The sequence below is a fragment of the Schistocerca nitens genome, chromosome 9 (genome assembly GCF_023898315.1).
Source record: "Schistocerca nitens isolate TAMUIC-IGC-003100 chromosome 9, iqSchNite1.1, whole genome shotgun sequence".
Lineage (NCBI taxonomy): Eukaryota > Metazoa > Arthropoda > Insecta > Orthoptera > Acrididae > Schistocerca > Schistocerca nitens.
Window position 1 is genome coordinate 16,344,852 of NC_064622.1, and position 24,289 is coordinate 16,369,140.

Below are 24,289 nucleotides of genomic sequence, written 5' to 3' on the forward strand. Positions count from 1 at the left end.
GATGACCATGCAGCTTTGCTAGAAATGGATAGAGCGTCTCCCATATAAGGAGGAGATCCCGGGTTCGAGTCCCGGTCGGGGCACACATTTTCAACTGTCCCCAATGAAGTACATCAACGCCTGCTTGCAGCTAGGGTGTTCATTTAATTATCATTTCATTTCTGTTCCCGAAAGAACAGTTACCGTGGATGACCATGCAGCTTTGCTAGAAATGGATAGAGCGTCTGCCATGTCAGGAGGAGATCCCGGGTTCGAGTCCCGGTCGGGGCACACATTTTCAACTGTCCCCAATGAAGTACATCAACGCCTGCTTGCAGCTAGGGTGTTCATTTAATTATCACTTCATTTCTAGCAAAGCTGCATGGTCATCCACGGTAACTGTTCCTTCGGGAACAGATACTACCGTCATATATAGTTAAAAATATGGCTTCCCGGCCATTGACCTTCTTGTGCAAACGCACACGCTATGCCCAAACTCGTACGGGACTTGGTAGATTAATCTGCCACGAGTAATGAGTATGATGGGCAAACATCTATTAGGCGCACTACGAATGTAGTGGTGTGGACATGTTGGGAATGTGGATCTCACGGGGAGCGTGCAAGGGATAAGTCCCTGCAGACGCACTATCCTCTGTGCCCGCGGTGGCTCAGATGGATAGAGCGTCTGCTATGTAAGCAGGAGATCCCGGGTTCGAGTCCCGGTCGGGGCACACATTTTCAACGTGTCCCCAATGAAGTACATTAACGCCTGTTTGCAGCTAGGGTGTTCATTTAATTATCATTTCAGTTACAAATTGGTTACTACAAGGACAGCCCCGACCCAGATGCCCTACACTGACCCCAAACCACCACCATTAGCGACCTCAGTGGTGACAAGCAAGAGCTCATTGGAGGGCAGTGCAGCAGTTTGATGTGTTTACTTATGAAAGCTGATTCTGCCTTGGTGCCAGCGATGGCTGTGCGCTGGTAAGAAGGAGGTCGGTTGAGGGCATGCGCCCAGCCTGTGCTACACACACGGGACCTACTCCTCGAGTTAAGGTCTGGGGTGTGATTTCGTATGACAGCAGGAACACTCTCGCGGTTATCCCGTGCACTCTGCCAAATTGTACATCGTTCTGATCATTTGACATAGTGTGTTGCCATTCAGGAACAGCAATCCGAGGGGTACTTTCCAACAGGATAACACTCGCCAAATGCCGTTGTTGTAACCCAACATGCTCTACAGTGTGTTCCCTTGCCATGCTCGATCACCACATCAATTTCCAATTGAGCACATATGTGACACCATCTAACGACAATTCTAGTATAATCCACAAACAGCATTAACCATCGCTGAATTGACCGACAGGTGCAACAGGCAAACAACTCAATCCCACGAACTGACATCCAGCACCTGCACAATAGCAATATGTAGGCATGTGCATGCATGCATTCAACACTCTGGTGGATACACCGGTTATTCATGAACCAGCATTTCACATTTGTGATGGCTTATCTAAATGGTTCAAATGGCTCTGAGCACTATGGGACTCAACATCTGTGGTCATAAGTCCCCTAGAACTTAGGATTACTTAAACCTAACTAACCTAAGGACATCACACACATCCATGCCCGAGGCAGGATTTGAACCTGCGACCGTAACAGTTGCGCGGTTCCTGACTGAGCGCCTAGAGCCGCTAGACCACCGCGGCCGGCGATGGCTTATCTCGCGCATACATTAACCAGTGGCCTTGCCATGTTAATGACTTAAATATGTTACCTAGACAAATTGATTCCCGAAATTTCATTGGTCTACATTAATTAGTTTTTGGCGATACGATTTCTTGTTCGTCAGTGTATCTAATTGAGTCCTCTGCAGCCATGCAATGTTCTGCAGTCATAGATTTTGTTAGTTGCTTAACTCCAGAGTATCTACTGTGCTCCTTACAACTTCTCTCGACTACCTGCACAGTCTGGCCGATGTATGTCTTACCGTATTTCTACTGAATATACACTGCTGGCCACCGAAAATGCAACACCAAGAAAGACAAGAGGTAGCACAACAAAATTTATTTTGTAGATAACATGTTGACCAAGTATCAAATGATTACGTTTACAGACGTCTGTGACACGTGGTTCCTGCCAGAATCAGTAGCCAGAGTAGCCGTCATTGATGGAGATCACCGCTGCCACACGTCTCGGCATTGAGTCAAAGAGACGTTGGATGTGTTCCTGGGGTACAGCAGCCCAAGCAGCTTCCACACGTTGCCAAAGATCATCTGGTGTGGCAGCAGGGGATGTAATCTGGGTCACTCGTTGAGCAACCATGGACCACATGTTTTCTATCGGCGAAAGATCCGGAGAGCGAGCAAGCCAGGGAAGCAATTAAATCTGGTTATTGACGAAGAACCTTTGGACAATGCGTGCCACGTGTGGTCGCGCATTATCCTGTTGAAATATGGCTGTGGCCGAGCCCTGAAGGTAAGGAAGGACAACTGGCTCCAGCACCTCGGATATGTAGCGCCGGCTATTTAAAGTACCGGCAATGCGTACTAGAGGCGTGCGAGAGTAATATCCAAGACCGCCCCATACCATAATACCCGGTGCAAGACCAGTGTGGCGGTGCATAATGCAGCTGTCCAGCATCCTCTCTCCACGGTGTCTCCACACTCGAATCCTACCATCGTGGTGCTGCAGACAGAAGCGTGCCTCGTCAGTAAAGACAACGTCATTCCATTCTGCCGTCCACATCCGTCTGTCATCACACCATTGGCGACGGAGACGTCTGTGGTTCTGCGTCAATGGTAGACGAAGCAATGGACGTCTTGCGGACAGACCACTCTGCTGTAAACGGCGTCGAATGGTACGCGCAGACACTGGATGATGCGTTACAGACGCAATGTGCTGTGCTATGATTCGGGATGTCACTGAGCGATCCGTCACTGCCATGCGCACAATTTGCCTATCAGCACGTGCAGTGGTGCACCGAGGTGAATTCGATCGACCACGTCGGTCCGTCGTACCCTCCTGCATCCAACGGTCACATATTCGCATTACAGTTGTTTGGTTTCGTCCAACACGACTAGCGATTTCTCTGTATGATAATCCACAATCTCGGTAAGCCACTATCCTTCCTCTGTCGAACTCGGATACTTGATCAAAAGATGATCGCTGTTGTCTACGAGGCATAACTGATCGTCTTGTGAAACAACCACAAGGTAAACACACGTGCCGAACGTACACTCGTCGAAATCGCCAAGCCTTAAATGGCGCTATGAGGTGGCGCCACAGGCGCGCGTGATGTGCGTCTGCGCTGAAATTCTAATCAGTTGCATATCTCATCGCTGCAAACTCATGGTGTAAATTTCACTTGATTCGGATGCTTCCTTCAGGGTGTTGCATTTACGGTGGCCAGCAGTGTACTATATACCCAATTTGCGGAGCTGAAAATCATCTTTAATCCCACCTAACAGTCCACGCGTTTTCTGAGGTGGAGGGAAAGCCCATTTATTAAGTTGGGATTCTGCCGATTTTGTTCGGTAGTTTGCCTGCATACGACATATATGCCACTTCGCTATCATTCTTGTTGTGTTCTATTTGCTGGGCCTGTAACTTCTGCCTGAAAGCACTTCCGATTTGCCTGCCACCACGTCCATTCTTCTCAAATAAATCCTTAAGGTGGTTAAGCTCCCTCGTTAGGTTTTCTGTGTCCAATATTCGACAGGCCCTATGGATCACTGTAAATAGCACACCCTCACGCTGTGAAGGATAATGGCTGCCGGGGGACGTGGACATACGGATCAGTGTGGGTCGTTTTCCTGCACACACACTGTGTCCCATAGCGCCATCCACTTCTTGCTTGACTAGAATGTCCAAAAAATGGCAGTTCGCCATTCTCTTCCACCTCCATGCTGAATTTGGTGCTGAGGTGCAGAGAGTTAAGATTTTGGAAAATCTCTAGAAACTCTTCATTCCCATGTAGCTGCACCACAAAAGTCTTATCAACATGTCTGAAAAACATGTGGGCTTTAGCGCAGCTGTTTCCACAGATTTCTCTTAGAAATCCTCCATGAACAGCTTAGCCACTACTGGTGACAGGATGTAACACGCCCGGGAGTACAATTTGGGTGGGGACCCTTTAAACGGGAAGCGGTTCTAGGCGCTTCAGTCCGGAGCAGCGCGACTGCTACGGTCGCAGGTTCGAATCCTGCCTCGGGCATGGATGTGTGTGATGTCCTTAGGTTAGTTAGGTTTAAGTAGTTCTAGGGGACTGATGACCTCAGACGTTAAGTCCCACAGTGCTCAGAGCCATTTGAACCTTTCAACTGGCTTCTCGTTTCGGACCGTCCGCCCTGTCCACTCCACGTACCTGGTAATCCCGCGGCGGTCGTACTGTTCTGCTCCACACTGCTGCTGGTTTGCTTGAAATTATCTATCGAAATATACAGGCGGGTTTAGGGGAACCACTCAACGTTAAAACACAATGCTGTTCGACGTCTGGTATGAACAACTATATTCTGAGACGATATGGAAACCACAGGTTGCAGTGTTTACTTTCTAATTCAGAAGTGTTATCCCAATTAATGGATGATAAACAGTCCACAATATCATTGGGACGAGTGTACGCGTAACCGACACGACGCGGGTGATTGTTGATGATGCGGAAGCCGAATGATCGAACGAAAGTTCTTACGCTCGTCACACATACAGATACCCGGTAATAGCCCTCCTTGACACTAGTAATGATATTTTAACATGTTCGTGAAGTTAGTTTTTCAGTTCTCAGTTCTCACTTGTACGAGCGTGCGCGTAACCGTCGCCGTGATTGTTGATAAAACGGCCCGCATCTCGTGGTCGTGCGGTAGCGTTCTCGCTTCCCACGCCCGGGTTCCCGGGTTCGATTCCCGGCGGGGTCAGGGATTTTCTCTGCCTCGTGATGGCTGGGTGTTGTGTGCTGTCCTTAGGTTAGTTAGGTTTAAGTAGTTCTAAGTTCTAGGGGACTTATGACCACAACAGTTGAGTCCCATAGTGCTCAGAGCCATTTGAACCATTTTGTTGATAATACGGAAACGCGATGATCGAACGCACGTTCTCACGCTCGCTACAAGACACTGGCACTTAAATGCTCTCTTTTGTGGTAAGCAGTATTACTGATTCACATTAGTTCATTCTTGGAGACCGGACACGGCGCGGATGATCGATGCTATGCGACACGCAACGAAACGATACATACGAGGTGTGGCTAGAAAAAAACCGGACTAGTACTGGTGAAACAATAAAACGAATGCAATAAGGCTGAAAGTCGCGTGGCCTGTCACGTGACTCTCGCTCCGCCTACTGATCGAGTTTCATCTGCCTCCTGCACTCAGTCTGCCCGTGGCGTCTGTTTTAAGTAGTTGACGTTTTGTCTGTGCGTCGGAAAATGTTGAGTGTACAGAAAGAACAGCGTGTTAACATCAAATTTTGTTTCAAACTAGGAAAATCTGCAAGTGAAACGTTTGCAATGTTACAACAAGTGTACGGCGATGATTGTTTATCGCGAACACAAGTGTTTGAGTGGTTTAAACGATTTAAAGATGGCCGCGAAGACACCAGTGATGACACTCGCACTGGCAGACCATTGTCAGCAAAACCTGATGCAAACATTGAAAAAATCGGTAAACTTGTTGGACAAGATCGCCGTTTAACAATCAGAGCAGTGTCTGAGTTAACAGGAGTTGACAAGGAAAGTGTTAGGCAGATTCTTCATGAAAGTTTCAACATGAACAAAGTGTGTTCAAAAATGGTTCCAAAGTGTCTCACAATTGAACAGAAGGAACTCCGAAGAATGATTTGTTCTGACACCCTGGAAAACATTGAAAGTGATCCCACCTTCTTACAAAATGTTATTACTTGCGATGAATCGTGGTTTTTTACTTACGATCCCGAAACTAAACGCCAATCGATGCATTGGAAAACTCATGGTTCTCCACGACAAAAAAAGGCACGAATGTCAAAATCGAAATTCAAGGCAATGATGATTGTTTTTTTTGACATCAAAGGGATTGTGCACATTGATTGGGTACCAGAGGGACAAACAGTGAATCAGCATTACTACATTAGCGTCCTGGCTACCCTACGTGAGCGAGTACGGAGAAAACGGAACGATTTGTGGAGAAAAAAGTCATGGATCCTTCACCAAGACAATGCCCCAGCTCACAGTGCGTTGTCAGTGAAGACGTTTTTGGCAAAACACAACATTCCCATCTTAGATCATCCACCCTACTCACCTGATTTGGCCCCCTGTGACTTTTTTCTTTTCCCTAAAGTCAAGTGAGCTTTGAAAGGAACTAGATTTGAGACTGTTGAAGCAGTAAAAGAAAAAGCGACGGAAGTAATGTATGGACTTACCGAAAATGATCTGCAGCATTGCTATGAACAGTGGAAAATTCGTATGGAGCGGTGTAGAGACCGAGGAGGAGAGTACATTGAAGGAGATAACATGAAATTGTAAATAATTGTAAATAAATGTTTTTTCCAGCATCAGTCCGCTTTTTTTCTAGCCGCACCTCGTAAATACGTTATCAGCAGCACTCCTCATTTTTTAAATCACTTCTTGACGCCCTTTCCTCTGAATCATTTGCATATTTTATCACTTTACTGTAATAGCACTTGTAGCAACACTTCAACATCCATACTAACAATGCCTCTCACATGCAGAGCTAGACACTGCACAACATAACAGTTCCGTGTCCCGCGCTCGCCATGACAGACGCGACTGCCCGCAAAGATACCCCACAACTAAACCAGCGATATGACAATACGCTTACAAGGGGACCACACTCCGCACGACGCCATCTGTTTGTTCATAACAATCGTCATTGAAGAGAAAGAATATAGATGCGAGCGCAAAATCGAAAAGGATAGTCTTTACCATACACTCTTATGAAACAGAAACCACCAGTAGCATGTGAGGGCATCTTATGGCGGCATACATTCATGTATGTAGTAACAAGACTGCATACCAAGAGATCTCTAGTGCTGGCGCCAGCTTGCTGTGTCTGTCCTGGGACAGGATGGATGACGCTCCTAGCTGTGCCTCTGGTGGCGGCATCTCCAGTTCCCGCAGCGGTCTGGAGTGGGCCTCGTGATGCATACCGTAGCTAAGAAGGCAGTGTGCTCTAGTGTGAGTCTCCCAGATACAGTGTTCAGCTCTCATCCCACGGCATGTACCTGCGTCTTGGGTCTGGCACTGCTGACAGTTTTTTTTTTTTTTTTGTGTCGAAATATGTTGTGCAAGAAAGCTATCAGCCACTACTCCTATAACATATCGTTCTTTTTGTCATCTGTATTGATACCGATTTCGGTGGTCTTGAATTGATTTGTCACTTCGTATAAATATGTTTCATTCTCATATTTAGAGGGAACAAGCCATGTGCATATAAGCTCAAATGTTCTGATGCATTCTAGTTCCCATCAAACCTATTGACAACCCCCTCCCGCCCCAGTAGCTCCCTTCATCCACCTCCCACAGCTGAAGACATCATCCCCTTTATGACCATAGTTCAAAACTTTCAAGCTTTCCAGGGGTCACATACCCTACACCAAATTTCCCTTGCTGCCCACTCTCTATTCCACCTCAAGACACAAGCCACGTATTCCCACAACCAGGTCCACTTTCTTTTCACACATCTCAACACCATAGTTTAAACACACTGTGGTGTGCGTACTCTAAGACCTTCGGTACACACACCATCAGATTATTTGACCTGTCGCGCTAGCGAAGTAGGCGAGTGTCAGCAATATGTCTCGTGGTCTTATCGTGGCGTGTTTATCTTCTGCCGTTAGGTCAGACGATAGAAATGCCCCTTGCACGCTTAGAGTAGCAGATTGATGGTGACCAACTTTAAACAGAACTTGATTAATTTTCACACACATTTATTAAAATAATAAAAAGCATAGACATTACGTAACTTGATTCTGGATGCTGTTCACAATTGACAATCTGAAGTTCCTTTGGTCTTGGTATGTTAATCTTATTCTCACATAGCTCTGATACTTGACAAAAGTATCTATTCATTTATCTTCATGGCTATGTACAGGAATATGGTAATCTTATTAGGTGCAGACTGAAACTTGACTATAGACTGGTGGAGGCAAATGGAGACTGGTACAGACTGGTGCAGACTAATGCAGACTGACTAATCGGAGGTCTGTACACTCGTAATAATACCTCGCGCGTTCATGTATCACTGCGCGAGTGTGATCCGTGAGGAGAAAAGGTTCTACGTCAGCAGCAATCTCATTGGCTGCATTACATATTATTACGCAGATCGGCGGAAGCAGAATTTGGTCCGTCTCTAAGGCAGCGCCATCTCGTAGTGCGGAGACAGACGAGCGCTGCGCCTGCGCTGTTGTGCTTAGCGGGGCGCGCTCTAGTGGGAAAGTTGTGTACCCGCTGACTATGCGGAACTGTGTACACAACACCCACCCAAGTCACCCATCCCCACCATCCCTTCTCTCCCTGAACCATGGCGCCACAACAGTATAATGTCCTATTCCACAATATCCACTCATTTTCAGCCAACAAACACCTCTTTATACACACCGTCTCCCAACACCACATTGATGCTTTTATCCTGAATGAAACCTTCCTTCAACCTCATCATACTATCTGTACTTCGCCGTACGTCCTCCACTGAAGAGATAATCTGCTTCCCATGGCCCGAGGCAGAGTTGCTATTGGCCACCACAAGAAAATCCCTGTTCGGCCACTGCTCTAGAATTTTACTATTTAATAACACCTATTTCCATCTATACCAGTGTTAAATATTCAGAAGCACATTTAATAATGAGATGGACATTCAGCAGGCAATGCCAGACGGCCTGTACAGAAATACTCCAGGTATGAAAAAAAAAGACATACGAATTTGATGGTTCTTGAATAGGAATGATTTTGGCCGCAAAGATTAATGGAAAAAACACATTTTAAAAAAAAGTATTGTAAGAGCAAACTAAGCAGTGAATATAATTACTAAAATATAAATGTTCATAAAACAACATAAAACATGAGGTGACAAAAATCATGGGAAGCTTCCTAATATCGTGTGGAATCTCCATTTTTCCGTTGTAGTACATCAACTCGACGTGGCATGGACTCAACAAGTAGTTGAAAGTACCCTGCAGAAACACTGAGCCATGCTAAGTCTACAGTCTTCCAAAATTGCGAAAATATGGCCGGTGCAGGACTTTGCGCACGAACTGACCTCTCGGTTATGTCCCATAAACGTTCGATGAGTGGCCCAATCATTCGCTCGAACTGTCCACAATGTTCTTCAAACCAGTCAAGATCAATTTTTTCCCGGTGATATGGCGCATTGTCATTCGTATAAATTGCATCGTTGTTTCGGAACATGAAGTCCACGAATGGCTGCAAGTAGCCGAACGTAACCGTTTGCAGTCAAAGACCGGTTGAGCTGGACCAGAGACCCAGTACATTGCACGTGTAAACACAGCCCACACCATTTTGGAGCCACAACCAGCTTGCACAGTGCCTTGTTGACAACTTGGGTCAATGGATTCATAGGGACTGCGCCACACTCGAATCGTACCATCAGCTCTTACCAACTGAAACCGGGACCCACCTGACCAGGTCGTGTTTTCCCAGTCACCTAGGATCCACCCGATTTGGTCATGAGCCCAGGAGGGGCGCTGAAGGCGATGTCGTGATGTCAGCAAAGGCACTCGCGTCTGTTGTCTGCTGCCATGCCTCATTAACGCCAAATTTCCCAGCACTGTCCTAACTTATACGTTCCTGGTACGTTCGTTCCACAGTGATTCCTGGGGCTATTTCACGCAGTGTTGCTTGTCTGTTAGCAGCGACAACTCTACCCAACCCTTCTACCCTCGGTCGTTAAGTGATGACCGTCGGTCGCTGGGTTGTCAGTGGTGAGGGGTAATGTCTGAAATTTGGTTACGCTCTTGACACTTTGGATCTCGGAATACTGAATTCCCTAACGATATTCGAAATGGAATGTCCCGTGCCCCTAGCTCCAACTACCATTCTGCGTCCAAAGTCTGTTAATTCGCATCGTGCGACCATAATCACATCGCAAACCTCTTCGCATGCACCTTAAGTAACAAATGACAGCTAGGCTAGGGCACTACCCTTTCATAGCTTCTGTATGTGATACTGCCGACATCTGTATATGCGCATATCGATGTCCCATGACTTTTGTCACCTCGGTGTAGTTTCGATATGTTGCAGTATTCGAGTTAGTGTCACCAGAGCTTACCTGGGGCAGCTTCTTTGGTTGCCTGACATGCAGTCCACCAACTTCCACCATGCTGGGTACAAGTGGCCGAGGACATCCGTGGGCGAAGTGGTAATTAACCAGGAAAAGCGATGTCTGTCTTTCGATTTCTGACAGCGAAGGCAGTGACGGATCTTTCAGATACGTCTGTAAAATTGAATACAGCCTCGGCAGATACAGAAACTGTCGGGCGATTTTTCCTCCTATCCCAACAAGTGTATTCTCAAGTCTCTCGAGGAAACTCATGTGGGTGCCCAACGCGAGGAATGGACTCGGTACATAAGAATAAGGGTTGGGATTTCCCACCGTGTCGGCCATCCAGTCCGTTCCCGCGAAAGTAGAAAGCAGAATAACAGGTGCTTTCAGACCATGAGCGTATCCATGTAGACATTCTGCGAAGAGATTCTCCAAAATAATGACGTCAAATTTTTTACCTGACTTGTGCAACTTCTGTACTCTTTCGTCTCTCAGAAACCCGTGACACATTTTTTCAGCATAGTCAAGAAACTGTTTCGCCATTTCTAAGGGACCTGTGGCGACATCGTCGAATGCGTTGAGATCACCTGAAAAGAAAAAGGACGCTGTGAGCTGGATTGCGTAGCTTGTGCAAACAGGCGAGATGTCTAGTTTCAAAAATGGACAAGTGCACCGTTCTTAGAACTCCAATTTCTTACTGGAGTTTTCTGAGACACTCCATAAGTTCACTTTGATATGATTCAAAACTGCCCACAAGCCGTTTAAACTGACACCGAAAAAGCAGGTACTTTCATAAGCTTCTGACTACAGACATTGTTTCTTAAAGCAAATATACACATTTTGCTTTCAGTTGTAAATCTGAGACATGTGTTTCACATTAGTTCGAGAATGGCAGATACAGTGACGAAAATAGTGTTACACCTTGACTGAATGATACTCCAATATGTCCATGCCTGTGCGATATTTTGATTAAAATTTCATACTTACGCTAGCTTATTTTCAGGGTTTTCAATAAAGAATAAAGCTATTCCTGTAGATGAATAAATCTGCGAGTATGTGAGGGGTGTTAGGTGTGTGTCTAAGCCAAAACATCCATACTTAGATCTCCAAACCACAGCGCAGGAATTTAACCACCAATCACATTTTTGGAAGTTCTTCTTACGCCGTGTTCCTTGGTCAGTCAGGGACGCACACATAATTAGATCTCGGAGTCACAGCTCACATTAAACCACTTCAGTGCGAGGTCGCAAGTTCAGTCTTTAGTAAGGCTGATTTTAAAGTGTTGTCTGGACAATTCTGACAGCAAAAATGTTAACTGGCTGCTATTGAGTCACCACGTGCATCAGGAGGCCGACAGAAAATGTGTCTGGGAGGCGCAGGGATCAACCATCTATGGGATGTACGTATTACACTTCACAAAATGGACATAGTCGACACTCAAGAAATGTTCACAACAAATCATTAATTTGCACCCAAGAACACCGAATGAAAAATGGCGCACCGCAGCGATGATTAAGGTTCGCAGCATCAAGATCGAAGGTGAACTCCTTGGGAGTGATAAACTGAGCAGAATGTTCAGCTGGGCATCCACTCTTAAAGAATACCCACAGAATCACATTGATGTAGCGGGTTGATGACAATTGATGGAATGTGATAGTGTGCAACCGAATGCGAATCAGTGTGCCTTATCGTAAAACTGGCTATCCTCTAAGGCGTAGGTGCAGATATTGTGATAATATGTTTTATAGGCACGGAAAAAACGAAAATCGAGAGGCTAAATTTGTCCGTTTGTTGCAGGTACTACGAAATGCAATGCCACACACTTTTCTGGTGGGATAGTTTGCTCTAAGGGGGAGTATGATTTCTTTACGCGGGCCAGGAATTAAAAAAAAGTTATTTAGACGAGCTATTGGCCAAAAGCAGTCCTCAAACCATAGTTTTGTTACGCCACTCTCCCCACTCTTGCTTGCTGTGACGTAAATATTCTCTACTGCCCTTGCAAGATGACGCCCACAGGAAAGAATCGTAGGCGGCAGAGGACATCCAACTTCTCGCACCACAATAAATACACTACTGGCCATTAAAATTGCTACACCACGAAGATGACGTGCTACAGACGCGAAATTTAACCGACAGGAAGAAGATGCTGTGATATGCAAACGATTATCTTTTCAGAGCATTCACACAAGGTTGGAGCCGGTGGCGACACCTACAACGTGCTGACATGTGGAAAGTTTCCAACCGATTTCTCATACACAAACAGCAATTGACCGGCGTTGCCTGGTGAAACGTCGTTGTGATGCCTCGTGTAAGGAGGGGAAATGCGTACCATCACGTTTCCGACTTTGATAAATATCGGATTGTAGCCTATCGCGATTGCGGTTTATCGTATCGCGACATTACTGTTCGCGTTGATCGAGATCTAATGACTGTTAGCAGAATATGGAATCGGCGGGTTCAGGAGGGTAATACGGAACGCCGTGCTGGATCCCAACGGCCTCGTATCACTAGCAGTCGAGATGACAGGCATCTTATCCGCGTGGCTGTAACGGATGGGGCAGCCACGTATCGATCCCCGAGTCAACAGATGGGGACGTTTGCAAGACAACAACCATCTGCACGAACAGTTCGACAACGTTTGCAGCAGCATGGACTATCATCTCGGAGACCATGGCTGCGGTTACCCTTGACGCTGCATCACAGACTGGAGCGCCTGCGATGGTGTACTCGACGACGAACCTGGGTGCACGAATGGCAAAACGTCATTTTTTCGGGTGAATCCAGATTCTGTTTACAGCATCATGATCGTCGCATCCGTGTTTTGCGACATCGCAGTGAACGCACATTGGAAGCGTGCATTCGTCATCGCCATACTGGCGTATCACCCGGCGTGATGGTATGGGGTGCCACTGGTTACACGTCTCGGTCACCTCTTGTTCGCATTGGCGGCACTTTGAACAGTGGACGTTACATTTCAGTTGTGTTACGACCCGTGGCTCTACCCTTCATTCGATCCCTCCGAAACCCTACATTTCAGCAGGCTAATTCACGACCGCATGTTGCAGGTCCTGTACGGGCTTTTCTGGATACAGAAAATGTTCGACTGCTGCCCTGGTCAGCACATTCTTCAGATCTCTCACCTTCTGAAAACGTCTGATCAATTGTGGCCGAGCAACTGGCTCGTCACGATACGCCAGTCACTACTCCTGATGAACTGTCATATCGTGTTCAAGCTGCATGGGCAGCTGTACCTGTACACGTCATCCAAGCTCTGTTTGACTCAATACCCAGGCGGATCAAGGACGTTATTACAGCCAGAGGTGGTTATTTCGGGTACTGATTTCTCAGGATCTATGCACCCAAATTGCGTGAAAATGTAATCAGATGTCAGTTGTAGTAAAATATATTTGTCCAATGAATACCCGTTTATCATCTGCATTTTTTCTTGGTGTAGCAATTTTAATGGCCAGTAGTGTAAATAACTCTCCAGCCAATTTACCACCCAGATTAACATAATTGTAAGGTAATGTGTTAAGGCATTAATATTAGTTGTTCTTGATACAACTGTCTTGGTACCTGGAACTTCCAAGGTTCCTTCCACATGCATTTCCGGTTCAAATCCGGATTGGGAGTTGAAAACAAATTCCTTACTGAACGATGGAATAAGTTTGTTTATCTGAGCTACAAATTTTAGGGCCCATTCCATTCATTAATCATTGTTTTGTAGATCTAAATGGTGTGAATCGTCAACTTGACGCTTTGTTTGAAATTTCTTTATTACGTCTTGTAATTCTGAAGCACTGTTTTAATTTATGCTTGCCTTGAAATCACGATAATCTATTTCGCGTGCAGTTTGATGTGTATAGCGTAGTAGGCTATAATCATGCACATCCTGTAAATTGTATCGAGCATGCTTGAAACGCACAGACACCTGTTTTTGTAACATGTGCGCTTGTGTTCCCTTGAACATCCGCAATTTTTCTTATGCACTTCGCCATCGTGTCTCTGCGGACTTGCTCGGAAACTATTCATCATTGCTTTTTAATTATGCTCCGGATGATCTGCCACGTACGTAATGATGTTTAGTACCCGCTCCCCCGACAACCATCGACGTTTACTAAGTTTCCCTGGAGACGGGATTTGTGGCTCCCTCTCCAACAAGGATGGTGAACTACATGGCTCGACGCGTGTTTCAGTATTACTTTGACTTGTTAGGCAGGAATCGTCATCACAGAACTCCTCATGTACAGTTGTAACACCATAATTCTAATGCTGTACTGATTTATTTTGCTTTTGTTTTGTTTAATGCTACATCGTTGATCTTCTGTAAATGTGTTTCATTGAATCGATAACATAAAATTGTATACTGCTTTCGTTATACAAACTTTGATGTCATGGTTTGGTTCTATGCTGTGTAGCATATCTTTCATTTAAACTCTTTGTCCCATTTGGAGGGAACAAAACTTACTGTATATAATTGTAATTTTGTGTGAATAATTTTTTGTAGAAATGTCAATATGTGTAAATATTTTGTTTTATTTAATGTATTTGGTTGCTGTTATGTAAACTGCTGATCCTCACTTAGGGTTCTTAGTTAGTTTGTATGTAAAAGTTGTTGTGGTTCCCCTCGGGAACGGAACTGTGTAGCGCGCGCAAATTGTGGTTGGCCTAGGTGGAAAAGGTGGAACTGATAGTCAGTCGGGGACGAGAACGAGTCGGGGACGAGCCACCAGTCCGTGCACTGCCATTGTGCTGGTTCCGAGAGAGGCTTTTCCTGCTTCTTTCCAAGGCCTCGGATGGATGGATAAATAGCTGGAACTATTCTGGAATTTGTATCTATCATCGCCACCAAGAAATGACAGAGTCCAGCAATTCTGCCTGCAATTCCACCTACCAACATGCAGTTGCCACCACATTGCGCAATCATTGCAACGTAATACTATCATGATGTACAGTGAAGGATCAGCTTGATGGATGTGCTAATGTGCTGAAATATAAGGTAATTCATATCTGAATTTATGTACCTACCCTGATTTTTCTCCTCATCATAACACCTCTCAGCGTCCTCTCCGTTTGAACTAAAGTGATTACCGAGTGTCATTACTGAAAGTACATTAAAGCCCAGTTTTCTAATTAATGCCCCTTGAACATAGTAAAGAGAAAGTTAAAGTTAATGTGGCAAGAGAGTGAGTTAAAGTTAATGATGCTTGCTGAAATAATTTTCCTAGTAAAACTGCTTATTAATGTGTTGTTGCCAACTTCAAATTAAAATTTCTCAAGACTGAGGCTTATAAAGTTTTGCTTGGTAAATGATCACATTACTGCCTGTTGTTAATCGCGGAAAGTGAGTCAGTATCTTACATAAATGTTAATTTTATGTCTCACGGTAGTAAAAGTGGAAAACTGCATAGTAGGAAATTATATGTTCATGATTACTAAGTGTTTGTCTCTCTTGTGTATTATAAGTGCATAGTAACAGTATAACAGGATCCACAGTTTGTCTAGTGTGCTAATGCTAGGTAACAAATAACGGAAAGATCTCTATTTATGAAAACCATAATCTATTTATTAGAAAGACAGTGATAAGTAACCTGTCAGTGAATTTCAACTAACTTTCATTTTAAATAGTAAAGTATTTAACTGAGAGAGACTTAACCTAAAAGCCCGCATCCCGTGGTCGTGCGGTAGCGTTCTCGCTTCCCACGCCCGGGTTCCCGGGTTCGATTCCCGGCGGGGTCAGGGATTTTCTCTGCCTCGTGATGGCTGGGTGTTGTGTGCTGTCCTTAGGTTAGTTAGGTTTAAGTAGTTCTAAGTTCTAGGGGACTTATGACCACAGCAGTTGAGTCCCATAGTGCTCAGAGCCATTTGAACCATTTTGAACTTAACCTAAACCTATGTCCAATTTATGATCCTAGAGGGAATGTTAATGGTAGTGTTATAAAGACCACTCAGTTTGTGTAAGCCCTGAAAGTGATAGTGTTTTTCTGTACCTGTTATAATTTTGCAAATAGTTTGTGCTGCTCTAACTGTTAGTTTCAATCTTACCGTAAACATATGTATGTGTCGGAGTTCACTGCACTCGCGTGTGACAAAGTATAGGGTGTGTTTATCCATTAAAGTTACTAATAACTATTTTCTTGAACGAGAATGTTAATCATTCTCTTGCTTAGTTAGGCTGGCGAGCGTTTTCGTTATCCGTTAAACAGTGCAGATAGGCAATATTTTGTTTGTCACTGTTTAAATATTTATGTAATTCTGACTTTCATTTCCGATAAGCCACCTCCGTTAGGAACAACACGGTCAACATAACAAAATTCCTCTCAGAGGGTAACACTGCTCTGTTGCTTTATACCATAATTGCTATAACAAAATAGTTTTATTTCACAACCTGTTTCCAGCTTTAAGGTTATGGTACAGTAGTAGCAGACAGGAGTGTTATACAGTGTCTGCACACTCGAGCATATACGACATGATACAGCCCACTGTCTCATGTTGCAGACCGATAGCGTTTCATCTTCCACTTCTTTCTCACTCTGCGAAATTCCTTGTGTTCGTTTCTGACGAAATGTCAACTGCGGTAACAGTTGCTGTAGAAATAATGCAAATTTCTGGCCTGCAGCCGCATAAATTCAGCTTCTTCTTCTAATATTTCGGCTGAATACCGTCCAGTCATCTTCAGAGTGAGCCGAGGTGACTGACGCGCCGGCATTTGCTCCGTCCTTTTACACTGCGTATGCGGCCAAAGATACACAAGGCGCCAGAGACGTTCACAGGCGTCAGAGCGGTGTAACATATGCAATGGAAATTAAATCTATGGCTGCGCAGTCGATCCACACGGTGATATCGCTGTGCCACGGAGAGCTGCACCGTCGCGACGCCTTTGTGATTTTATTACAGAAATTTCCGGATTAAAAGGACGGAGCAACTGCTGGCTCAAACTGAATATGGCTGGACGGTGTTCAGCCGAAATATTAGAAGAAGAAGCTGAATTTATGCGGCTGCACTCCCGAAATTTTATGGAACAGTCTTTGCCCAGCGAAAATATGAAGATACACATCAAATAATGCAATGTTTGATTTGTTTATCGTTGCCATTGCTTTGCTTAGTATCAACACCACTAGCACTGTAGCACTGTTGTGAGTTACTAGTCGAGTAAGGAGCTCAACTATGCTCCTTAGCCTCACGCTGTGCTCACCACTGGATACACCCAGTCCCACCCCCTGTCAACACTAGAAGCCAATATTGTGGTTGCGAGGTAGACAGTACGTGGGGCATCGTATGCCGTAAACACCATTGGCTGTTTGAGATATCGCACATAAGATGCTCCTTGTCAGTATTTTACCTAATTCACTCAGCTTTGCCCTTTTCTGCAATTCATTTAGAAAAATATTTGTTTCAAATACAGTACCTGAAATTCTGGATCATTAGTAAATCTCATCTCCCCCTCTCCCCTTCTCCCCCTCTCCCCCTCTCACCCCCTCACCCTTTCCCTCTCTCACCCTCTCATCCTCTCACCCTCTCACCCTCTGCCTCTCACCCTCTCTCTCTCACACACTCTCTCTCACCCTCTCTCACCCTCTCTCACCCTCTCTCAACCTCTCTCAATCTCTCTCAACCTCTTTCAACCTCTCTCACCCTCTCTCACCCTCTCTTACCCTCTTACCCTCTCTCCCTCTCTCCACACACACATAGACACCCATACACACATATTAACATTCATAAATCTTTGTTTTGTACATCTAAAATAAGTTTGTGTAGAATACTAAGTGTATTTAAAATTCTACAACATAAGTAAATACCATTGCTTTATTGCCATTTTTGGTTCACTCTTTCTACCTTTAAGTACGCGTAGTTCGTATAACCAAGATTTCACACATGGACTAACGATGTTGCACTGATATTAACATGTACAAGAGCGTACACTTATGAAATATAGTTTTGTGTAGTTGCTATCTGAAATGATACATTAAATCTGAAAGACACGTCAAACAAATAAGTAAATATATTGGCACCACTACAGTACTTAAAAGTCTAAAGCATCTGGTAAAATACTATATATATAAAAGAAAGTCATGTTAGTTACACTATTTATAACTCAAGAACGGCTGGACCGATTTGGCTGGAAATTGGTGGAGAGGTAGCTTCGAACCAGGAGACGGACATAGGATACTTTTTATCCCGTTCGACCGCTGTAAAAAGTGGTATAACAAAAACGCATCTGGCATGGAATAACAAAACGCAAATGTCAGCTAAACATCACTATAAAACGTGGTATAACAAAAACGCAAATGACATGGAATAATAAAACGCAAATCACAGCTAAAATTCTATGGTTCAGTATCAGTATACATCATTAACTAAAAATTTAAAGAGATAATTTGTATTTTCTTTGAATCATCATTAACAATGCCGCGACAAAGACGATCGAATATTTCTCGACAAAGGCGTAATGCAAGAAGGACACAAAACATTGCGAATGAAAGGACTGAAGAAGAACAACAAATTGCCCGTGAAGAGCGCCGCGTTAGTATGGCTCGGCTCGACTTCGTGCTTCTCAATCACAAGAGCAAAGTGAGACAGCCCGTGAAACGGCTCGGTTGGAAATGCGAAATCGTCGAGCGAACAACAGAGATCAACATGTAGATAATTTTCGGCGCACGAGAAGAGATTTATCACGCGATGATTTGAATCGAGCATCGTTTAGATACGATTCCAGCACTGATTACTGCTTGCATCCTTACGTTTGCTTTGGGCCGATGGACGTTGTTTGCGAGTATTGTGGCGCATTGAAGTTTTGCGGAGAAACGCACGGATTGTGCTGCCTTAATGGGAAAGTGAAATTGCCATTACTGACTCCGCCACTTGAGCTATTGCATTCATTGCTTTGAGGCGAAACACCCGAATCACGTCATTTTCTTGCAACACCCAAAAATACAATAGTTGTTTCCAATTGACCTCATTTGGGGCAGACAGAATCGAAGAACAAGGATTTCATCCGACATTCAAGGTATTTATTTATTTATTTTTGTACTTACACACAATATAGTAGAAGAATAACTTACTATACTTATTCGTACGTATTATGTTTGCTAATTCTAAAAGAAGTTTATAAATCAGTAATATTTTATTTTGTAGATACAATGACAGATTCGCCATCGAATTGGATCATTGCTACCTCTCGAAGATGCACAGCATAAATTTTTACGAATATACTTCATGGGCAACATGGAAGAGCAACTTGATCGACGTCAAGAGATCAATGCAGCAATGAAAAGAGCAACTCTTCAAGATTTGCAGCAACTACTTCATGAACATCATGCGTTGGTCAGGCTGTTCAAGAGTACTTTAGAGGGAATGCCAAATGATGACTACAAAGTCGTGATCAGAGCAGATAAACGACCATCTGGAACACACGAACGCACATTTAACGCTCCAACAATAGATGAAGTTGCCATCCTGATTGTTGGTGAACACTTGGAAACACGCGATATTGTGCTTACACGTCGCGATACTGGGCCACTGCAACGAATATCTGAAACACATCGTTCATATGACACGTTGCAATATCCGCTGATGTTTTGGCAAGGAGAAGTTGGATATTGTTTCAATATAAAAATGATAAATAAATTGAATGATGAGTATCAATATCATAGTTCAACATGACGTGCATTTTACATTGTTTGGTTTTGTTTTACAATAAAAGACCAATTTCACTGCTTATTACCAGGAAACGATTAGGAGTTGTTGTGTAGATAAAATTGGACAAATGAGTGGCAGCCGATTTTAAATAATTTAGCTTCACCCCTTTATAATTATTAGTGATCGGATTAGGTAGTGCAATTTGGAGTGAATGACCTCAAAATTATGCTTAATATGGATAAGAAACAAGACTGCGGGAATCTTATTTTTCAACAGTATAATTTTTTGATGTGACAATATTTACAGTTACTCTTACACATGGGAAAATCCTTTTTAAAATAAAATATGTTGTCATTTTCAACCAACTTAAAAAAGAGGTTACTCAATTCAAAAGTTTATATTTTTTAAAAATATTTGTTCATGGTTTACTCAGAAACTACAGGGCCAATTGAAATGCTTCTTTTTTGTTGGATCAAATGTACCTTAAGGGTAGTTTCATAAAAAAATCATGAATATCAAACCAGGATCTTCGGAGATGATGGGGGAAACAACTTCTGAAATTACAGCGAATATCATATTTCTCGCTGTCTAGCAGTTGAATTAGCCTTAAAGAACTGGTTTGGAATAATGAACCACTAGCTTTAGTTATGCTATTTTTGGCTAAATGACCACTTTGCTGTTTAGCAGTAGAATCGGCCTTGAACCGTTAGGTAGCAGGTAATAGACCTATTAGTCACTGAAGTCCAAAAAGTGGACCACTCTTCCTAAAATGTATGTTGTTTCATCGATAGATCGCTAGCGCGGTTGCGGTATTGTGATCCATATGCAATCAAAAAAACTTTGCGCGGTCTGAGCCAAAAGACAGAAAAACAACTCCTGAAGATCTACAAGGTGGACGATTTAAGCATACAAAAAACAGTAATAATAATAATATATTAGTAAAAGTTAGCCAAACCGCCCGCCAACTAAACAATATACTCTATCGGAACAATGTTTACGTGGTCACTGTATTGACCTACAGTCAATAAAAAGGCTATGCGCGATCTTCGTCTAACGCCTATTTTTTTTTTACAATATGAATATATTATGTTCAAATTATAGATTAACAACAATACAGGGTGATTCAAAAAGAATACCACAACTTTAGGAATTTAAAACTCTGCAACGACTAAAGGCAGAGCTAAGCACTATCTGTCGGCGAATTAAAGGAGCTATAAAGTTTCATTTAGTTGTACATTTGTTCGCTTGAGGCGCTGTTGACTAGGCGTCAGCGTCAGTTGATGCTACAATGGCGACCGCTCAACAGAAAGCTTTTTGTGTTATTGAGTACGGCAGAAGTGAATCGACGACAGTTGTTCAGCGTGCATTTCGAACGAAGTATGGTGTTAAACCTCCTGATAGGTGGTGTATTAAACGTTGGTATAAACAGTTTACAGAGAATGGATGTTTGTGCAAAGGGAAAAGTTCTGGACGGCCGAGAACGAGTGATGAAAATGTAGCACGCATCCAGCAAGCATTTGTTCGCAGCCCAGGAAAATCGACTAGCAGAGCTAGCAGAGAGCTGCAAATTCCACAATCAACTGTATGGAGAGTCCTACGAAAAAGGTTAGTTATGAAACCTTATCGTCTGAAATTGGTTCAAGCACTGTCTGCAGCTGATAAGATTAAAAGAACCGATTTCTGTGATTTTATCCTTGCTCAAATGGAAACAGATGAATCTTTCGTTTCAAAGATTGTGTTTAGTGATGAAGCAACTCTCCACACTAACGGGAAAGTCAACCGTCACAATGTCTGATAACAGCAGCTATCCAAACTGTTACGCCTGATATGCTACAGAGAGTGTGGAACGAGTTGGAGTATCGGGTTGATATTGCTCGTGTGTCTGGAGGGGGCCATATTGAACATCTCTGAACTTGTTTTTGAGTGAAAAAAAACCTTTTTAAATACTCTTTGTAATGAAGTATAACAGAAGGTTATATTATGTTTCTTTCATTAAATACACATTTTTAAAGTTGTGGTATTCTTTTTGAATCACCCTGTATAATTTCGAAAATTAACACAAAATTTAATACTTTTTAAATGTAATGCCAGGATTACAAGTTACTCATATGTAGGTGCATACTAAGCTTATCCACCAAAGTACCTCAAATAAAATTCTGGGACTGCAAGTCATATCCATATTAAGCTCACGTATCTAAGTCTTGGGAAATTGCACTACCTAATCCGATCATTGATAATTATGCTAAAAGTTTACATACGAAATAATAAATCCACTGTTTTAATTTCAGGTGAAGAAAGTACAAAGAAAGTTAGCTCGATGAATTATTACGCATATCGTTTGATGATTCGTCAAAATGCTGACAACTATTTGCTGCGGTTTCGTAGATTGTTTCAGCAGTATTGTGTCGACATGTACGTCAAAACAGAAATGGAGCGTTTAACTTTCATTCGGTTAAACCAAGCGAAACTGCGTTCTTTGGAGTATATCCATTTACGTCATGCAATTGGTACTGAAGGAAATGCAGCTAATATTGTTCGATTAACTATTCTGCCGGCGAAGTACATAGGTAGTCCACGTCATATGCATGAATATGCGCAAGATGCAATGACATCTGTTCGCATTACGGTCGGCCAGATCTCTTTATTACTTTTACCTGAAATCCAAAACGGACAGAAATCGTTCAATTGCTAATTCCCGGACAAACATCAAGTGATCGACACATCACAGCTCGCGTATTCGGGCAAAAAATGCGGTCCCTGATGAACTACATTGTTAAACAATGCGTCTATGGAGGTACACGATGCTGGATGTATTCAATCGAATGGCAAAAACGAGTCCTGCCGCACGCACACAATATTATTTGGTTAGTGGAAAGAATTCAACCAGACCAAATAGGTGATATCATACGTGCGGAGATTCCCAATCACGAAGCCGATGCCGGCCGATGTGGCCGAGCGGTTCTAGGCGCTTCAGTCTGGAACCGGGCGACCGCTGCGGGCGCAGGTTCGAATCCTGCCTCGGGCATGGATGTGTGTGATGTCCTTAGGTTAGTTAGGTTTAAGTGGTTCTGAGTTCTAGGGGACTGATGACCTCAGATGTTAAGTCCGATAGTGCTCAGAGCCATTTGAACCATTTTGAACGAAGCCGATCCAAACCAACATGATGTTGTAATTACAAATATGATTCATGTACCGTGTGTCGCCATCTATCCCCAGTCACCTTGCATGGTCGATGGAAAGTGTTCAAAACGATATCCACGGAAATTAACGGCGGAGACCGTCACGGGCAACGATGGTCGTCCACTCCATCGGCGTCGATCACCCGATGATAACGGTCCAACTATCACAACAAAAGTGAAAAGAATGGATTTCGTTGTCGACAACAGTTGGATTGTTCCATAGTCGCCACTTATTTCCAAAGCGTACAAGACACATTGCAACTTTGAGTATCGCAATTCAGTAAAGTCCATAAAACAAATTTGCAAATATGTTACGAAAGGCAGCGATATGGCGGTTTTTGGCATCCAGTCCTCCAATACCAACGATGAAATTGCGCGATGTCAGATTGGTCGTTGTGTGAACTGCAATGAGGCGATTTGGCATATATTCGCATTCCCTATTCACGAACGTCACCCTACTGTTGTGCATTTGGCAGTGCATCTGGAGAATGGTCAATGAGTATATTTCAAGGCTTCGAATGTTGTTCAACGTGCTGAAACAAAATGGTTCAAATGGCTCTGAGCACTATGGGACTTAACTTCTGAGGTCATCAGTCCCCTAGAACTTGAAACTACTCAAACCTAACTAACCTAAGGACATCACGCACATCCATGCCCGAGGCAGGATTCGAACCTGCGACCGTAGCGGCCGCGCGGTTCTAGACTGTAGCACCTAGAACCGCTCGGCCACCCCTGCCGGCTGCTGAAACAACTCCAGCGACAACACTGACCAGTTTCTTTGCGATCTGCCAAAGCGATCAGTTTGCACGAACTCTGCTTTACTCGGAGATGCCACGTCATTACACTTGGAATGCTTGATCGAAGAATTTTCAACGACGGAAGCAAGGCCATGCGGTTCCTGGTTATCCAGATGTGCGTTCTACTGATGCTCTTGTTCGTATGTATTCAGTTCATCCAAAGCATGATGGATGCTTCTATTTGCGGTTGTTGCTGGTAAATGTGCGTGGGCCAACGTCATTTGAGACACCACCGACTGTAAATGGTATAATACGTGCCTGGCCTACCGCCGCACAATTTACGCCTAAAAGTTGGCTCCGTGGTAATCACGCTTTGAAACACAAACCAACCAAAACTGTGCAACGGTCCGCGTTTGGTGGTAAGTAAATTGATGAACAATGTTATTTACGCGACGATACTCAAAGGAAAATTCGAAGATGAGGAAGT

At 43.7% G+C, this 24,289-nt stretch overlaps 1 protein-coding gene and 1 non-coding gene across 31 annotated transcripts in view; one reads left to right on the top strand and one right to left on the bottom strand.

Moving 5' to 3' along the window:
* Window positions 1-24,289, bottom strand: part of LOC126203013 (UDP-glycosyltransferase UGT5-like) — a 972,471-nt gene that overhangs the window by 698,507 nt on the left and 249,675 nt on the right. The window lies entirely within an intron of this gene.
* Window positions 636-710, top strand: Trnat-ugu (transfer RNA threonine (anticodon UGU)). Its single transcript has one exon. It is a non-coding gene; the product is annotated as a tRNA-Thr (tRNA).